Source organism: Rhagoletis zephyria, unplaced genomic scaffold, assembly GCF_001687245.7.
Source record: "Rhagoletis zephyria isolate East Lansing unplaced genomic scaffold, Rhagoletis_zephyria_1.1 Rzeph_scaffold_02800, whole genome shotgun sequence".
Lineage (NCBI taxonomy): Eukaryota > Metazoa > Arthropoda > Insecta > Diptera > Tephritidae > Rhagoletis > Rhagoletis zephyria.
Window position 1 is genome coordinate 28,903 of NW_016159884.1, and position 7,223 is coordinate 36,125.

Sequence of the window (7,223 nt, forward strand, 5' to 3'; positions counted from 1 at the left end):
GCATAACTTTGGACCACGTCAACCGATTTCGATCGGAAAGGTAGTGTCTCAGAGGTGTTCCCATACTAATCTGGTTAAGATCCGATCAGTGGATCACGAGATATATATATATATATATATTTTTATATGAGTGTTGAAGTCGTTTTTTTTTGCTAAAAATTACTTGTTTCTATCTAGATTCCTATTTCTACCCCTGTTCATTCTAATTACATTTATGTTATTCTGTTTTGCTTTATCTTCATTTTCACCTTTATACTCTATAGATAACAAAATCGATAGTAACATCCAATAAAATATCCATAACAAAACCTATAACAATATCGATAACATAATCGATTAAAAATTCACTAAAAATTTCGATAGCAAAATCGATGATATTATTGGTAGCAAAATCTATTAGAAACTCGATAAAAATATCCACAACAAAATCGATAAAAAATATCCATAACAAAATCGATATATATCGATAAAAAATCGATAAATATCTATCATAAAATCGATAAAATTATCGATAACAAAATCGATAAATATCGATAACAAAATCGATAAAAGTATCCATAAAAAATCGATAAATATATCGATAGCAATATCGATAACAAAATTGATAAATATCGATAACCAATCGATAAATATCGATAACAAAATCGATAAAAATATTGATAACAAAATCTATAAATATCGATAAAAAACTCGATAAAAATATCGACAACTAAATCGATAAATATCGATAACTAAATAGTTAAAAATATCGATTATAAAATCGACAACAAATCGATAAAAATATCCTCTTTGTCTCTACTTTTATGTTTATTATTTTCTTCATCTACATATTCCCCTTCACCTTTGTCCTTATATATGTATATATATAAGTAAAGTGCTTAAGTTTACCGTGGTCTTCATTTTTGCCTTTATCTTTACGCAGCTTTGTTTTTGTTTTTATTTTTACCTTTGTCTTTATCCTTTTCTAGTCTAGTTCTTACCTAGTCACCTTTACTTTCATTCTTTTATTGGTCTTTTTCTAAGTGTTATTATTTAACCTTTTATTAGTAAATTTTTGTTAAATTAATATCATATGCATAAACACAAGAAGAAGGATGGTTCCGTGCGCAGAAGTGGAAAGCTTTTGACTGCCATTCACCTGGGAGTGGCCAGAAGCGATTCTTGTGCGTACGGTTCAAATCGCAGCTCACAACGTCCGGATATTTATATCCACGTATCCTCTGGGTAGCAACCAAACACCCGTTTGGGAGCGAGCTAAAGTGAGAAGGCGTAAAACTTCGCGTGCGCTGGGTTTGGGTCCCGCCACGTTAAAACCCCGCCCAATGAAAAGAAAAAAACAGCCTCGGATGAGAACCCCTTTTTCTGATGACGACCACGGCAAACGTATAAAGGACTATGATTTAAGGGTATGCACCTGGAATATCCGAACCCTTAATGGGGAAGGTGCCTCTGCCCGGCTGGTTGATGTCCTCGGGAAGACAAAGGCTGACATCACCGCCATCCAAGAAATGCGATGGACGGGGCAAGGAAAAGTAAGCGTGAAGCCTTGCGACGTCTACTACAGTTGCCACGTAAAGGAGCGCAAATTCGGTGTTGGATTCGTAGTAGGAGAGAGACTCTGTCGCCGAGTACTGGCGTTCACCCCGGTGGACGAATCGTCTAGCCACAATCCGCATCAAAGCTAGATTCTTCATCATCTCGCTCATCTGCGCCCATGCCCCGACGGAAGAGAAGGATGAGGCGTCCAAGGATCTCTTCTATGAGCGCTTGGAACGTACATATGAGCGCTGCCCCCGACACGATGTCAAAATCGGGCTTGGCGATTTTAATGCCAAGGTGGGCAAGGAAGGGATCTTTGGCGCCACTGTCGGAAAATTCAGCCTCCACGACGAAAGTCCGATAACGGACTGAGGCTGATCGACTTCGCCGGGCCCCGAAATATGGTTATATGTAGTACTAGGTTCCAGCATAAGAACATCCACCAAGCTACATGGCTATCTCCAGATCGAAAAACGAGAAACCAAATCGATCATGTTGTGATAGACGGAAGGCATGCTTCAAGCGTTTTGGATGTACGTACACTCCGAGGGCCAACCAACGACTGGGACCACTATCTTCTTGTAGCCAAGATACGCACCGGCCTCTGTGCAGCAAAAAATGTGCGCCCAACAATGCAAGGAAAGCTTAACGTCGAAAAGCTGCAATCACAACAGACGGCCAATTTATTCGCCACTCGACTCACACACCTGCTCTCTGAGAGCACTTTTCAACGATCCGACATACGCGAGCAGTGGAACCACATTGCCCGATCGTTAAGTACCGCCGCCGAAGAAGTAGTTGGATTTCGCTGCGATCGGGCGCAACGCGCGCTATGTGGGACCGCTATAGGGATCTGAAGAGGGAAGCGAGACGTATTTGCCGCAATAAAAAGAGAGAGACCGAAATACGTAAGGGCGAAGAGCTTGAGATGCTGGCCGACAGGAAGAACGCCCGAAAATTCAACTAAGGATTAGGCGACTTACGGTAGGTTTCAAGACCGGGGCGAACTCCTGTAAAAACAACAATGACAAAACCTAGTGACCGATGTCCAGAATATACTTAAATTGTGGAGGGAACACTTTTACAACCTACTGAATCTACCATTCAGCGTAGAAGACGAACCCGAGTCTCCAGTCGATGATGATGGAGTAGCTGACCCACCGCCTGACTATGACGAGGTACGAATAGCGATTACGCGGCTGAAAAACAACAAAGCTGCTGGAGCTGACGGCCTGCCAGCCGAGCTTTCAAGTACGGCGGCGAGGAGCTGTAGTGAGGTGCATGCATCAGCTCCTATGCAAAATATGGTCAGATGAACGCATGTCCGACGACTGGAATTTAAGTGTGCTCTGCCCAATCCACAAGAAAGGCGACCACGCCATACGCGCCAACTACCGCGGAATCAAGCCTTCTAAGTATAGGTTATAAGTCTTATCGAGTGTACTGTGCGAAAGACTGAAGCCCACCCTCAACGAACTGATTGGACCTTATCAGTGTAGCTTTAGGCCTGGAAAATCCACCATAGATTAGGTATTCACAATGCGCTAAATCTTGGAAAAGACCCGCGATAATATGATCGACACACACTATCTATTTGTTGATTTCAAAGCCGCTTTCGACAGCACGAAGAGAGTTGCCTTTATGCCGCGATGTCTGAATTTGGTATCCCCGGGAAACTAATACGGCTGTGTAAAATGACGTTGAGCAATACCACCAGCTCCGTCAGAATAGGGAAGGACCTCTCCCTCTCCCTTTCATGTGATTTATTTAATCTAATGGTTGAGAAGATATTAAGAGCCGCAGAACTGAACCGCTCAGGCAACAATTTACTACAAGAACGTGCAATTGCTGGCGGATGCCGACGACATCGATATTAGCGGTAAAAACAAGGGCTTTATCCGTTTTGCCTTCTCGGGATTGGATAGAGAAGCAAAGCGAATGGGTCTGGTGGTGAACGAGGACAAGACGAAATATCTCCTGTCATCACACAAACAGTCAGAGCATACGCGTCTTGGCACCCACGTCACTGTTGGCAGTTAAAAGTTCGAAAAAGTAGATGAATTCGTTTATTTGAGAACCAGCATTAACACAAATAATAATGTCAGCCTTGAAATCCAACGGAGAATCACTCTTGCCAACAAGTGCTCTTGGAGTTTTCGAGAGAAAGATTCTGCGAAATATTTGCGGACCTTTACGCGTTGGTGATGGCGAATACTGCAGACGATTTAACGATGAGCTGTATGAGCTTTACAACGATATAGACCATACTGCAGCGAATTAAAATTCAGCAGCTCCGCTGGCTTGGCCATGTCGTTATCAGACCTCCGTCTGAATATAACGGCAGATGCGAACAAGGAAGGAAGGCCTCCTCTGCGTTGGAAAGACCAGGTGGGGAAGGACTTGGCTTCACTTGGCATTTCCAATTGGCGTCAGTTAGCACAGAAGAGAAATGACATGACTGGCGTGCTGTTTTGGACTCGGCCAAAATCGCTTAGGCGGTTACAGCGCCAATAAAGAAGGAAGCGTGTTACTAGGGTGAACGCGGCGTATGAGTAACCTTCTTTCCTGCTCATTTTTCATACAAAAAACCTTGCGCATTTTCATTTGACCACTCAGTATTTGATTCGATTTTTTCTTTTTTTAACAGAACAGGCTTCAGTACAAATGCAAAAATTTGGCACAGAACCTGTTATTTTAAAATTTTTCTTCGTTACAGTTTGATTTTCTTAATTTTTTCATTAAAAAATAAAAAAAGGTGGAATATTAATTAATTTGTGAAAACGATGTATATACGTTTTATGGAGAATTTCATTGGCTTTCATTTGCCGTATTTTATATTAAGATTTTTAAATTGGTTCCTAAGATATACGTGATTAAAAGGAACCAATTTTTGCTTTAAGCTGAATAACAGTAAATTGCAAATATTTCGAAAACGTACCCATAGAAAAAAAAATTTACCCGAATTTCGGAATCACCGAGTAATTCTACATAGAAATTGGATAGTGGCGTCTGGAGAACAAAAACCAAATTAAAATTTGTGATCCAGTGTTATTAAACGAATGACGAAATATTCAGCCCTATTCCGCATTTCGACTACTTTCCCGCATTCCGCTCCGCAACAATCGTAATTTGGTATTCCGAGTTACGATCGAAGCGAAAGAAGAGGAAGAGCGAAAACATCTTCGAAATCAGCTGGTTGCCTAGGAATGTGTGAAATCGAAACAAAACAAAAGAAATAATTGCCACCAAACTATAGCAGCTTATGAAGTTAAAATTTGTAAATATTTTAAAATAATAACCGCCCAATTCTGTGTTTTCCTGATACATTTTCTGTAAAGAAATTTTATCAAGATTTTTATCAAGTAAAAGCTCCCTTCTCATTCTGTGTCAATATTTATAAAACAACAAGTAATTTTTAGGAAAAAAAACCGACTTCAACTCTCATATAAAAAAAAAATATATATATATATCTCGATGATCCACTTGATCGGATCTTAACTAGATTAGTATGGGACCACCTCTGAGACAATACCTTTCCGATGCCGAATTGCGAAATCGGTGACGTGGTCCAAAGTTATGCGGTAACATCATAAAAAAAAATTTTTGAAAAATATTCCGACGAACTGATAACCTCCTCCTTTTTTGGTAGTCGGTTAAAAAGCTCTACGATTGCCACATGAGTGGAACTGATTTCCACATGAGTGGAACTGATTTCATGGTCACATACAGTGATCGGACTTTAAAAAAAATTCTGTGTGGCTAGAATCTGGAAAAAATGTTGGTAGATTTCAAAAAAAAGTGGTAGATCTCTGGGTTTGGATCAAACTTTGTACAAAAAATAAAAAAAGTCTGCAAGGTTTCACCTAAATTGTAAACTTTTTAATTAGACTATAAAAAAAAATAATAAGTTTAGTATAATAAAGTGCAAGATTGAAGTTGCTAAAAATTGCTTTGATTTTTGGCAATTTTTTTCCTTGACGGTGCAGGAACTGCTTTTCATATTAAGATATTTTTGGAACATATTTTAAGAGATTTCTAGAACCTTACGGAGTGCTGCCAGTTTTTTTTTTATCACATCACGAAGTAGCGAATAAATGTGGCACGTTCAGAAACAGCTAACTGGGATTTGTCGATTTTGACAATTCTATGTAAAATTAAACAACGCTTAGAAACTTTAGATGCACTGAAATTTGCTAATACTTTCACAAAAATCGCGTTTCTTTTAATTTCCGTTGTTAATTCTCTTTATAAATCATATATTTTAAAATTTAACATAATGAAACCACGTTTCCCGTCGAAAAATTAATTACTGAGAAATTTGCTATTTATAGTTTATTTTATCCTCCCATTCGGCTTTGTTTACTTTTACTTGAGAAATTTCATCGTCACCGGAATCTTGTATTATATTATTCTTGTTACCATATAGTGCTTAGTGTTGGACAATTTTTGCTCATTAAAACTACCCAAAAGCACGGATATGTGGTAGATTTCAGACCTTGAGTGGTAGATGTGGTAGATGCTCAAAAAAGTAGCAGATCTACCACAATGTGGTATAAGTCCGATCACTGGTCACATGAAAAATATGAATTTAAAAGCAAAAAAGCTTTTGACTGCCGTAGCCGAGTAGGTAAAGATGTCGACTATAATTCCGTGTGTCGCAGGTTCAAACGCCGGCACATGGAGTATTAAATTGTTAGAAACAAATTTATTAATATACAAAATTTATACATTTCACATGAAATTTCAATTTGTCAATAGCATTTTCAATCTTGATAATTTATCAAGAAAAGAGCTTTTGATGTCTGTGCTAGAATACCAAATTGGACTAAATAATAAAAATTGACAAATTATAAAGATTTTCAATTTATCAAGTGCACAAAATCGGGCTATAAATATATCTAACTCATTTTAATTTAAAAATAAAATTTCGTTTGTTCTTAACTTAAGTGGAAACATAATGGGCTGTTTTTGCTTACGCTTAAAAGCATTTAGCTCTAAAAGCTACTCTAAAAGTACATTTATCCATACACAATTCGTCACCTAAATGCAGCTAAATGCAACTCCATTTTTGAATTAAGAATCTAAATGCTAAAAGCAACCCTGTGATCTTCCAAAATTTCCACGATTCGAACATGGTTTAATGAGAAAAAGTGGCAACATTGCTTTTTCGCGTATACAGTGGCTAGCTGCGTTTCAGTGATCGCCAATGCCTTCTGGTTACCATTGCCGCTCGCGAAAACACATTAATGCAGAAAATGTATAAATTTCATAATGACTTTTACAATCACGCACAGTACATTTTACTCATTTATTTTTGTTAATTTTAATCAGCCCTATATTTCGGCTCGAATCGAAATTTTCTCCGTTTGACAACTTTGGTATTCTGCGTCCGTTTCGTTTTGGATCAATCTTCGAAATTTACGATTATACCTATTCTACATTTCTATCGTAGTTCCGTTTCTCTAAGTTTCGAATGTTTCGTATGTTATTTTCGTGGGTTTAAATAATAAAATTTTATAAAAAAAATTAAGTAAAATATACTATGCATGATTGTAAAAGTCATCATAAATGAATTTTCCGAAAAATTTACTCAAATAATGGTAAATAAAAGGGGTATTGCGCGGGGTTTTTAAAAAAGAAGTCCAGGCGTTTTTGTTTTCATTATCTATAAATAATACTTCGAA